Source organism: Carlito syrichta, unplaced genomic scaffold (assembly GCF_000164805.1).
Source record: "Carlito syrichta isolate Samal-C Ts95f unplaced genomic scaffold, Tarsius_syrichta-2.0.1 Scaffold310741, whole genome shotgun sequence".
Lineage (NCBI taxonomy): Eukaryota > Metazoa > Chordata > Mammalia > Primates > Tarsiidae > Carlito > Carlito syrichta.
This window is the reverse complement of record NW_007254837.1, coordinates 384,644-397,859: the sequence shown is the minus strand read 5'-3', so window position 1 is coordinate 397,859 and position 13,216 is coordinate 384,644. Positions and strand designations below refer to the sequence as shown.

Below are 13,216 nucleotides of genomic sequence, written 5' to 3'. Positions count from 1 at the left end.
AACAGGAAGGCTCAGCTTTCCTGGTGTGAGCCTCATTGGTTGCCACACACGCTGCTCCGTGTCTCCAGAGTCCACCTGCGTGGCGGGAGCCCTCCAGTGTTCGACAGGTTCCCGCAGGACTAGGACCCGGTGGGCTCCCAGCACAGACCCTGCTCCCAGCCACTGGCCCGAGCGCCCCTCCGTCTCCAGTGCCAGACCTCAGTCCCAGCCCTGCCGCCTGTCCCTGCTGGGCAGAAGCAACATGTATGAAAATACAGTAATCATTTCTTTACAAAGGTTAAGAAACAAGGTCGTCTTGTTGCTCTTTTACAAGCCGGGTGGGGGGAAAAAATGTCCCCGTTGGTTCCGGGGCCCAGGGCAGGGTCCTCTCGGCCACAGCCGCTCAGTAGAAGCGCTTGTTCCTCTCCTGCCGCTTCCGGAACACCAGGGTGCCCACCACCGCGAAGACGGTGATGCCCAGGAGCACACACAGCAGCATCAGGAACACCCGCCACCTCGTCAGGGGCCCATGGGGTCGTCCACGCTATCTTTGGGTGACTTGAGGAAATTGACGCGGGGCTCGATCGTGGTCCAGTCAATGGTTTCCTCATCCGGCGTGTGCTCCACCATCAGCTGGAACAGCTTCATGGAGATGATGTCATGATTGCCAGATAGATCGCCAGGGCCAGCCGAGGCTCCGAAGAGTAGCCGGTGGGCAGGTGCACGCCCGTGATGTCCATGCAATCCTTCCGCTCATTCCGATCCTCCAGGGCAGTCATCACTGTCAGCCGGCCCCGGGAGCAGCGCACAGCCAGGAAGGTGTCATGATCTCGGTTGCAGAAGTCAGCCGTGCAGCCCCCCAGCTCGAGCCAGCGCCTGTCCTTGCTGTGGTCGTAAGACAAGGAGCCACTGCTCACCACCACCGAGACGTCGGGGAGCAAGTCGTTGGGGTATGTGCCCAGGAAGATGGCTAAGCAGTGAAAGGTGTCTTTGCTTCCAAACACTGGCCCTGGCATGAGGCGGTCCGGTGTGTGCCACAAGGCGATGCCATCCCATGGGGGTTCTTCTTGTCGGCGCTGTGGACTTTGAAGTGCACGTGCGTCTCCCAGTTCTTGAGAAAGCAAGGCTGGCGGTTCCAAATGGAGGCCTCTTTGCTGCACTTGTCTTTTACAGGCTCGTAAGCATAGTGCTGTCCTGGAATTCCCAGAAGAGCGTGGAGTCGGAAACCACCCCTTGGTAGGGCTTGAGGAGTGAATGCTCTCGTTTGAGGTGCTCGCTGCTGCCATCGGTTATATCTGCCAGCCACCCTGCCCAGCAACCGAAGAAGTAGAGGTGTAGAGCCCAGGCCTTCCCAGGCACCACAGGCCCCAGCCCCGGCGCCAAGTCCAACCTTCTGCCTCCATTCTCCTCTCTTCTCCCCCAAATTAAATTCTAATTGAAGTCTTTTTCATCTAAAATCGACACTGGGATTTCTATTTGCGTCTCTGGGACTCCCCCAAAGAGGTATCTCTCGTTAGGCTTATTTGACATATTAGCTTGTATAAAAACGACTGTCAAATAATGATACTAAATATTATTTATATTTATGTTTACCAATAAATGTTTATTGAAGTAAATATTTTACAGATTACAAAAATATTTAAGGGTCTGTTGGTTCTAGTGTGATGCTATCAGTCATGATTCTGATTACCTTAAAATGCTGTATACAATATAAATAGCTAAATTTTATTGTTAACTGCTGATTTTCATCAGATTTTTTTTTTTTTTTTTTTTTTTTTTGAGTTGGAGTCTCACTCTGTCGCCCAGACTGGAGTGCAGTGGCCGCTTCCGGCCACAGTAGCCTCACCTCCTGGGCTCCAGCAATCCTTCCACTTCAGCCTTCCGAGTAGCCAGAATTACCGGCATGCGCTACCACGCCCGGCTGATTTTTTTTGATTTATTGTAGAGATGAGGTCTCGCTGCCCAGGCGGGTCTCGAACCCGCGGGCTCAGGCAATTCACTCACCTCAGCCTCCCAAAGGCGCGGGATTACAGGCTGAGCCACCGAGCCCGGCTTTTCATCAGATTTTAACCATGGTCATTCTAAATATTTAGAATGATGATGTGATGATTCTTCTCTAAAGTTTTCTATAATCAGTTTCATTAGCATGACTCTAAAAATTAATCTTAAACACAAGTTTCTAATAACCAAGATCAATGGACTAAATATACATTTTTATAATAAAGAAACTCAGAGTATAAAAAACTGTCAATAAAAATTTTAAAAAATCAATTACATGAGATTAAAAAACTGATAAATTAGTTTGTGACTTTTAATTTTTTATTCTTCATTTAAAGGTTTTGTTTTCCAAAGGTAAAGAAAGTTTCTCTCTTGAATGATCTAGTTTTACAGCAATTTAGTAAAATGTACTTTTATGAACAAAAATAGAAATATTTACCTATAGACCGAACTGGATCCTAATTTTTTCTAGATTTCTCCAATCCAGTCTTGTTTCATGGAATTACTAAGAACAAAAATTGTTCTTTTCTAAAACCCATAACCTGAAGCTACACAACTTGACATCAGTCTCAAAAGTCAAGTCTCCTGCTTAATGTTGAACAGAGAATTCACCAGACTGCTAGATGCCATATCAGAGACATTTGAACTACAGATTGCTGAGTTCATTTTGTAGACAGCTTTTCCCAACATTGTTGAAATAGGACTCTATATCATAATGAAACTCTGGCCCCAGCCATTTTTTTTTTTTTGACAGTAGCTGACATTTTGATTTTTAAAAAATTCACCTAGTAAGTAACTTCTGCAATAGTCCTAACAAAACTTTTTCTTCAAATGATATGAATCGGTCCTTTTATAGAATTGTCACTTTCTGCTTCATTTCCACTCGGTCACAAAATACTACTTAATGAGTACAACAGGTCTCACCCAGTTCCCTCACAGTATTTTGATTTCTTTAGCTGAATATCCTTAGGATTAGACTCTTGGTTTAAAAGCACTTTACAAAATAAATTTGGTATATTGTTGATGATATTTTGTATAGTCATCTTTTAAAAAATATATTATTTGGAGGAAAAATATTTTATTTTGTTTATTTGTAAAGATGTGGGATACAATTCTGGATTAGGTATACAAGTGGTCATGGTATAGGTAAAGTTCGGGCCTCCCTTTGGTCCCCACTTCACTTGGTTTGAGATAAGGTAGCCTTATTGATGTTGTGTACCCCTCCCTCCCCTGGCAGTGTCCCACTACTGCCAATCCCTTTCTTATTGTATTATGAAAAATGTTTAAGGTCTGCTTTTGAGTGGTACTCAGTTCTTTGTTTTTCTGATAGCTAACTGAGTATTACAGACTCTAAATCCATCTAAGTTGAGGTGAAGTCCATAATTTTGTTTTTCTTTATGGTTGCGTAATATTCCATCATGTATATGTACCACTTTTTTTTTAATCCAGTCCACTTTCAATGGGCAGCATGGTTGAGTCCATGTTTTTGCTATTGTGAATAATACTTCAGTAAACATGTATGTGCAGGTATCTTTTTTATAGAATGATTTGTGTTTCTCTAGGTATATTCCCAGAAGATGGATTGAAGGGTCATTGGAAGGTTGATTTTTAGATCTTTTAGGAATCGTCACACTGTTTTTCACAGAGGCTATACTAGTTTACACTCCCACCAACAGTGTAGAAGTGTTCCCTTTTTGCCACATCCTCTCCAGCATCTGTTATTTTTTGAGTAATTGATAATGGCCACCCTGACCGGAGTTAGGTGGTATCTCAGTGTGGTTTTAATTTGCATTTCTTTGAAGATTAGTGAGACTGAGTATTTTTCATGTATCTGTTGGCTGTTCACATGTCTTCTTTTGAGAAGTGTCTATTCATAACTTCTGCTCTTATTTTAACAGGACTTTGAGATTTTTCTTTTTGGCACACTGAGTTCTGTATAGATACTGGATGTTAGGCCTTTGTCAGCTATATAGTTGGCAAATATTTTTTTCCCATTCTGTGGGTTGTCTCCCTGATCTCTTGATGGTTTCTTTCACTTTACAGAAGCTTTTCAGTTTGATGAGGTCCCACTGGTCTATCTTATCTCTTATGGCATGGGCATTTGGAGTTTTTGATCAGTGTCTCCTCCCCTCCCCTCCCCTCCCCTCTCCTCTCCCTCGGTCGACCAGATGGAGCTACCTATTCCACTTTTCATAAGATTATCTCTTGCATTTTCTAAGGTTCTTATAGTTTGAGGCTTTACAGTTAGGCCATTGATCCATTTAGTGTTTAGTATGTAGAGTGATACATAGGGGTCCTGTTTCAATTTTTTTCTGCATGTGGTCAACCAGTTTTCCCAGCATCATTTACTGAATAGCTTTTCTCTCCAGTGGTTATTGGTGGAGGTTTAATCAAAGCTGAGTCGATTAAGAGATTGAGGGAAACCGGGCTCGGTGGCTCAGCCTGTCATCCCGCACCTTTGGGAGGCTGAGGTGAGTGGATTGCCTGAGCCCGCGGTTTCGAGACCCGCCTGGGCAGTGAGACCTCATCTCTACAATAAATCAAAAAATCAGCCGGGCGAGGTAGTGGGCGCCTGTAATTCCGGCTACTCTGAAGGCTGAGGCGGAAGGATCACCAGGAGCCCAGCAGGTCGAGGCTGCGGTGGCTGGGAGTGGCCACTGCACTCCAGTCTGGGCGACCGAGTGAGACTCCAACTCAAAAAAAAAAAAAAAAGAGATCGAGGTTTTGCTTCTGGAATCTCTATCCTGTTCTATTGGTCTATATGCCTGTTCTTGTACCAATACCAGACTGTTTTAGTTATTGTAGCCTTATAATAAAGCTTCAAGTATGGAAGTGTTGATTTTTGTATTTGGTAATAGAGTCAATGAGTCATGGGAAAAAAGTGCTTGGACACAAAACACCAGCTCCAAGAATGTAATTTTCAGCAAGCCCATCTGCTGAAACAACCAATGTAATTCTAAGATCAGTTTTACCTAGTAGCTGCTGAAACAGCATACTGTGACTTGAAGACTAGTTTTACCTACTGCTGTCTCTCACCAATCAGGGCTTATCAGCTCGCAAAACCTTCTCTAGGGCCAATGAGTTTTCTTTCAGTACAATATGCAGCATTTCCTTTTCTAATAAACCCCCAAATTTCTCTGGGTCCCATGGACCTATCACTGACCTCACCGGTTTGTGTTTTAGCTCCTAATTGCAATTCTTTAATTTTCAAATTAAGCATAGAATTTGGAGATTCATTTCTATATTTTATTTTACTTCAACCGCAATGATAAACTCTGAAACAATATTCGGGAAGTATCTTTTTGATAATAATGCTACGTCGATTTAGAAATGCATTTCGCTATGATATAAAATGTTTAACTTTTTTCTGTATCCACTTTGTTATTAATTTACAAGCATTTAAAAATCCTTTATCTAAGATTTATATTGGACATAATTTGGTGAGGAAAAAGCTCCAGTTTTTGCCGGGCTCGGTGGCTCAGCCTGTAATCCTGCGCCTTTGGGAGGTTGAGGTGAGTGGATCTCCTGGGCCTGTGGGTTCGAGACCCGCCTGGGCAGCGAGACCTCATCTCTACCATAAGTCAAAAAATCAGCCGGGCGTGGTAGCACATGCCTGTAGTTCCGGCTACTCGGAAGGCTGAGGCGGAAGGATCGCCGGAGCCCAGCAGGTCGAGGCTGTGGTGGCCAGGAGAGGCCACTGCACTCCAGTCTGGGCGACAGAGTGAGACTCCAACTCAAAAAAAAAAAAACCAAAAAACTCCAGTTTTTTCATTTGCATTGTGCTGACTCACATGGCAATTGAGTCATCCTATACACTGGTATAAAGTGTCAGACAAATTTATTGTCAAGACCAATACATACATGGATCATTATTTTTTTTTAAAGCATAAGTAGAAGTATTTGAAAAGGTAACAAGAAGATTACAACAAATCAATCTTTATGTTTATTACCCCAAATGAATTAAAATGTAAAACTAATTTCAATGTAATTATTTTACAAAAGATTTAATTACAGGCACAAGCTTTAGATTTGGGAAAGTAATTAAAGACAAAAATAGAAAATATACATAATTTATTTTGACAGTTTTCCAAGAAATATTACATTGCCCAGGAAATATATATTTTTATAAGAAATGAACTCGCTTTAGGATATAGAGTATCAACTCTCCACAACAGGCCAAACATTATGCAAATCACTAGACCTACAATCACGAAACTGGTCTCAAGAAGCAAAAGCTGAGGTTAAGATGTTCTACTGATTTTAGTACACACATTTTTCCAGTGAAGAAGCTATCAGCCAAACCAAGATTCCTTGTTGCTAAAGTTGTTGAGCTTTCCATAATGCTTAATGCCTGTTTTTAAAATTGTGAGATCAAAAATACAAATTTTTAGTCATTTTAATGTTACCTTGGTAAAAAATTAAACTTAATTTTTCTAAACATGTAAATGGAATCCCAGATACAGTGATGTATTAATATACTAAGGTAAATATTTAGGAGAAAATTGAACCACTAGTAATGAAATGAGCTGATTTTCTAAGAAAAGCAAGTTTGTAATTAAGGAGTTGTAAGCAGACACCCTCAAAACCACTACAACTTTGGAAAGCAATCAGGATTACATCTGTTAGGTAAGCTTTAAACTGCCTATAGCCTAAACACATAGATTCACTATTTATTTATTTGCGTGATCCTCAATGAAAGTCATTAGAAAAACTAGAAAAAGTATTTCAAAGATGACAATTAGTTGGTGAAGGTGAAGACTGCATGTGGTAATGCTTTGAAGTGCACACAGTGAATGGCTTAGTACTGTTTGATCTTCTTAATTATTTACAGTCATCTTTTTGGTAGGGCATAATAGAAAGTTCAGTCAAGCAACATCATCTTACACAACATATGTACATCATCTTACACAACATATGGAATATGTGCTGGTACTAACTTGTACCATCTCAAGTTCCAAGTGCCAAAGCATATGCACATTCATACAGGTGAATTTCCTTTTTAGAATAGTCTGCAAATGAGGTGAAAAAATGAAAAAGAAGAGGAAGCTTAAAAATAACAAAAATGTACATTCCAAATAAAAATTAGTATCTCTATGGGACTAGTAACAGTCTCAACAGTAGACAGGAGATGAAATACAGATGCTAAGAAGATGTCAACAAGGAAAGCACAGGACTCCAGATGTTCTTGCTATTAAAGTGCAGATTTAAGGGTCACTATATTCTGGTGACAAGTACATCTTGCATGTGGCTACTGGTACTGGCTAAAAGGAGGATACATATTAAGAAATCATCAGAAAAGACTGCATACCAGACATTTTTTCTGATATCAAGAGAATAGTTTAATTACAGTTATTTACAGGTGCTAATTTCTTCTGGAATAAGTTGTCACACTGGACCTCTTCCATTATTTAGATAATCCTAGCCATCCATTATTGCATAATCTATCTAAAAAAAATTAGACTATGAGTCTTGACTTTGCAGAACTGAGAGCACAATTATATGAATAGAATACTGATATTATATTTGTTTATGAGAATTGTTGAGTCTAATAACAAAAATCATATTTGGGAAAACCTAACTTCATAATTACACCCAGGTATATAGGCTGTTCATATAAATGAGTTAACAACCCAAACACAACCACAGCCACAACAGCAGCAATTCAAATTTCCTCAGTTCATAGGTATTTTTAGAATTTTTTTCAGTGTCTTTTAGGTGATCCCCCCAAGCTTGAGATCTCAGTTTATGTAAAGGTAGACAGCATACTCTCCTCTGCTCCACCTGTGTCCTGTCAGTCTTTTGGCCTCCACCTCCTCCCTATATGACTAAATACGTGCTTGGAATTTAAATGGACAGAGCTGGATCTTACTGATTAGAATATATCTCTCCTCTTACACTAAGCTAGACCAAAATAGTTCATCTTGGGTTCAATAATTAATAACAATGACCACTCTGTTTTTATTCAAGATTGATTTTGTTTGCCATGCAAATGAACACAAGTTATATTCCAGACGAACAGATATAAGTGAGTGGACATTTTTCATAGTGCCTCCTTGACTCTTCACAAGATGCAAAGTAAGTCCTGCCAACAGGTCCCTGTAGCCCCAAAAAAGCAAGTCTTTCAGGGAAGAGTGCTACACCGAGAATCTTACTAACTCTACCACATTAAACAGGACTTAGGGGTCTGATGACTACCATTTAAGCAAATTCCATGTTAGGTCATAGTAATGAACTTCTATTTCTAAACAAAACATTGAGTCCACACACAGACTTGGACAATATTTCCCACTTTACAACTATTTACTTGCCCAACTTAATCTCAAAGAATACATTATGAGTGATGTACAATATCATTGCTATAGGACACGGCTTTCTAGAGCCAGATGATTTGCGTCCGAAAATAAGAAGGATTTTTTTTTTCTTTTTTTGGTGAAACCATGCCTGTAGTCACCAGCATGTCCTCCGAATCACTATTCCTAGCTGAATATACTCAGGCTTTATATCTGTCAGTTCATTTTACTATATCTCCTCCTTCCTTTCCAGTGTCCTTCCATAGTATGAATCACTCTCATAAGAAGGGTTGTTCATAGCCCTACAAATAGAATTGGTTTGGGTTTTCACCCAGAAAGCTACTCCTCATGCATGAAAGTAAATTTTTTTTCTGCCATTTCTACATTTGACCAGATGTCAATTTTGATCATTTTCTAGTCTTAAATTGAGATCACTTCTGCTCTTTCAGTTTTGAACACAAGGTGCCTGATGGAGTGGAAGGTCTCAGAAATAAAACTGAAATGAAATACTATTAGATTTGTCTTGAAAATGTATTTATCAAAGTGAACAGCATTATGTACAAAAGCAGATAATACAATGTGAAGTATATAATATAGTACATTTTTGTAAAGTATGTGATGGTACATATATAATGCAATATAATATGATTCAGATTTTCTATTCCTTTAGAGAATAAAGAAAAAAAACGGTGAAAATGGAAATAAAACTGCATATTGAACATTCACAACGTTAAAGCAGAAAGGAAGCAAGAATCTTCCAACCCTTGTAGACAGAGGTGTCACTGTGAGTACACCATAAGGCTATGGTTCTGTGATGAAGTCAAGCTACACAGACCCCAAATCCCCAACAAGGAGGTTTACTAACAATCTAATTCTCTGTCAGTGAGTATAATACACTTCAAAACCAATTGTCAGGATTCTCTCTACCAAAGCACTCCTATAAATTCCTAAGCATGCAAGTACTGGGGTGTGCATAAACCTGTTTGATTTTAATTTCCACAGGGGAATTAAGAAAATGCAATGTAGAAATTCACTTTATAGTCAACATAGTATGACCTAAAGGATCAGGAGATTAATGAGTGTTATTGAATTAAGTTGAAAATGTTAGAGAAATATCTGTGTTGAAATATATTCAACTGCCTTTTCAAGAATGTTCCAGTTTCTTTAGTGATAATTTTAAAACAGTCATAGTTTTAGTTAAATGTTTCATCTGGAACTCACAACCTCCAGTGACCACTGCTATTTTATAGAATCAGACCAGTTTTGGGGTTTTTTTTTAATGTATGAGGAAGTGTGCCAATCAGTAAAACCATACCACAGTGACCACTTAGCTTTTAATTTAACCTATTTTAAGATTCTCAGAAAGTTTAAACCTCTCATCTCTGTCATTATGATGGATTTCTGTGCCATTGCTACAGGGCAGAATCGTTTGGAGGAGAGCTCTGAAGTGCACACTAAGGACAGAATTACCTGGTCTCTCGCTCTATTTTTCCTGATGTGTGTATTCTTTTCAAGGATACTACAAAAGTGATATTTCAAATCCCTCTAGCAACATCCACTGAACTCATCTTGGGGAAGGCAGAATATGGTAGCTTTATGAATATTCATAACAGCACATGGCCCATTATGATTCAATGTGCTGTGCAAAATACAGCTGCTGTGCTCCAAGCCCACCAGGAGAGCAGAGGGTACTCGTTTTAAGTGGTCCCCAAGGTCAAAACTAGTTAGCAATTTTATAGTTAGAGAATTATCCATCTCACCATACATATTAAAAGCAGAGTCTCCTTTAAAACATTCTGAAATTTATAAACTAGACTATCTATTTTCTACTAAAAGTAAACTCTTTGAAGACTGGTGAAAATAAAAATAAACTATAGGAAATTTAACTTTCTTATGTTTATTTTTCTACCCTATGTTTACTTCTGCTGGATATTTATTTTATGACAGGTTCAGTGATTTTAGAATAGAAAAGGTTCAATATGTCAGCAATCTATTGTTAACAATGAAATCCAGTCACACATCAGGGTAGTGTTATTGAATGGAAATATTAAACTAAAAAGCAGACCATTTCTCCTTGCAGTTTACATTTTCACCCATGCTTGAGAATGTTACCTTTTTTTAAAAAATTTGGTACCAAATAATAATTGCTCATAACTGATATTTTAAAAAAAAACAGAATCAGAAGAATGATAATACAAGCCCAGACTAGAAGATACAACTAAATTATCATCATAGATTACAACAAAGAAGATATACAGGTAAAGTAAGTATCTGAAAAATATATGTAGTAAAGACTGGCTACCTGTTAGGGGGTGATAATATATAAAAAGGATAGAAGGGAAGGAAGAACAGGAAGATGAATGAAAAAGGAGTCACATTTTTCTGATTTTATGTGTTTGTATAGATTTGACCTTTAGAACTATAGTAACAGCTCACCTACTCAAAAAATAAATGAATAATTAAAATCAACCACAATGTGTGGAGAATATAAATTTGAATACAAATAGTAACAATTGAAACTAGCTGCATTGCAAATGAAAACTATAACCGCTTTTAGAAATTTGGGGAAGAAATGAACTAAGATCCTTAACTTTGGGAAGCAGTATTTTGACAGGATATTATGATGCTAAAGAAAACAAATCCTGTAAGTATCAAACTCTAGTTTGATTGTCTAGTTAGTAATGATGTTTCTCACAAGGGAATGTGTAGGTGTTTCTGAAACACTGTGTATATTAGAATTACACCAATAAGTGAATGCTTTGTAGATAACGCATGCTAAGTATCTCAATAGTGAAGAAAGAAGTTAAAGAAAAGGGAAAGTTAGAAGAAACCTTGTTCTGGTAGATTGGAACTCAAGGTATCAGTGTGAACACGTATATATGGAAATAAGTACAGTTGTTATCTGTGTGGAGTAATAGCTATACATATATCTCCTAGTTCTGTCTGATGAAAGTACCTAGGAGAGATGGCACCCCAGTAACAATGAGCACACAATACTGAGATCTTTGTTTCTAAGTACCATTCTCCAATTTAAAACATGCAAACCACAGCAACAAGATTTCTTGGAGAAGTGGTTGATCCAGAGCTAGGGCAAGGAAAATGCAAGATGAGCCTGGAAATTAAGGGAGTACTCATTAAAAAGTGAGGAAATATCTAAAGGATACAGGAGTCAACCTGATAGAGATTACAATGGCCAAATAAGACAGAATTTTAGCGATAAATAAATAATGACCTTTATATATAATAATTAGTATCAGATTGTATATAACTCATGAAATAAATGCCAATTAATTTATCACAATTTCAATAAATAATAGAATATGTAAATAAATAATTATTTCTACAGAATACTGTTAATTAGTAAATGAAGAAAGCATGAGGGAAATGCAAAAGTTATCATTAGGCAATCACCAAGGTAATCATTGTTCCCAGCAAAATCCACTGATGGATGCTAACGAGTGAATAGAAGTGTGAGGAGAAACAAGATATTTGAGTAGTCTCAAAGTCCCTCCCTCAAGATATTTATTAATTGCACAAGGATGAAAATAGTAACTTTATAATGGAGAGAAATAACAAACAAAACTGTAAGCAACATCACCAATAATAAAGTCCTAATACAATACACTGAAAAGGGAACACTTCTGGAAGTATTCTTACATTCTCACCCTCAATCATAAATGAATAAATCAAAACAAAAAACATAACCTCAATATTATCATGAGAAAACTTCAGAGAAGTCCAAATTAAGAGACAGTTTTCCAAAATAACTGACCAGTACTAATAAAATGAATCAAGTCATTAAAAGACAAAAATCAACAAACAAAATGTGAGATTCAGTCAAAAATTGGAGAAGACAAAAAAGACACAACTACAGTATGGCATGTTGATTTATATCCTGAAACAGAAAAAAAAAGCATTAGTGGAAACAGTGGTAACACTCAATGGATATTAGTTATACTAATTTAATTTTGCTACATGTATCATATCTAAGTTGCTCACATTAGGAGAGGCTAGATGAAAGGTACATGAATTCTCTTTACTAACTTTGTAACTTTTCTGTAAAAATAAAATAATTTAAAACTAATAAGCAAAAATAATAATATGAGGTATTTTTACTCCACATTTTGAGGATTTTAAAATTGAGTAAATAAAAGATAATGCAATTGCCCAGTTCAAACAGTTGTTCATCCATGATTTAAACACAAAAGACTGAATTCGGAAACCATTGTTTTAAGACATTCACACAATGTCTAGAACAATGTAGGTGCTCAATAAATATGAGGGCGTTTACAAATTAAAATACCCTAAACTCCATAGGTATTTTATATTAACTGGAAAAAGGTTTGCAATGCATGTCAGTGGCCACTCACAGTGTGTAGAAATGCGTGGGAGAATTTGTGGTGGTGCAAAATCACTTGAAGCATTGACACTTCATGGGAAAGAACCAAGAATACTAATAAACGTTCAGTGCAAAGAGGGATTTGCACCCTGGAGGGAGCTGTCAGATGCTAAAATCAGGAGTATAAAATTCTTATTCAATTTAGATACATGTTTTTAAAAAAGATTGTCAGTTATTTTAATGATCATTTAGGATTTTAGTAAAATAATAAGTAATACTTTTATTTGGTCCATATCCTCTTGTTAAAATCATATTTGTAGGACTGAATTAATCTAAGTATGTCTAATGATAGGAAAATGTTATTTTTTTTCATAATTTAGCACACTGAAAAATCACCATGCTACCCTGAGAACTATGTGCAAAAGAAGTCAAAGTGTGTTGGTGATTCAGATTGCTATCTTCATACAATCAGGTTTCTTTAGTAGGCATGCTGTCTGTGGGATTCACTGTCAGTTCCCATTAACAGTATCTCCTGTATTCCTTGTAGATGCTTCTTTCAGCAGTGATAACTTGTCTTGGCAGTCGTCCTATCAACAGCTAGTCCCACAGG

General features: G+C 37.8%; 1 pseudogene; it reads right to left on the bottom strand.

Moving 5' to 3' along the window:
• Positions 1-382: 382 nt before the first annotated feature.
• On the bottom strand, positions 383-1,382 carry LOC103270908 (annotated as a pseudogene).
• Positions 1,383-13,216: the final 11,834 nt, after the last annotated feature.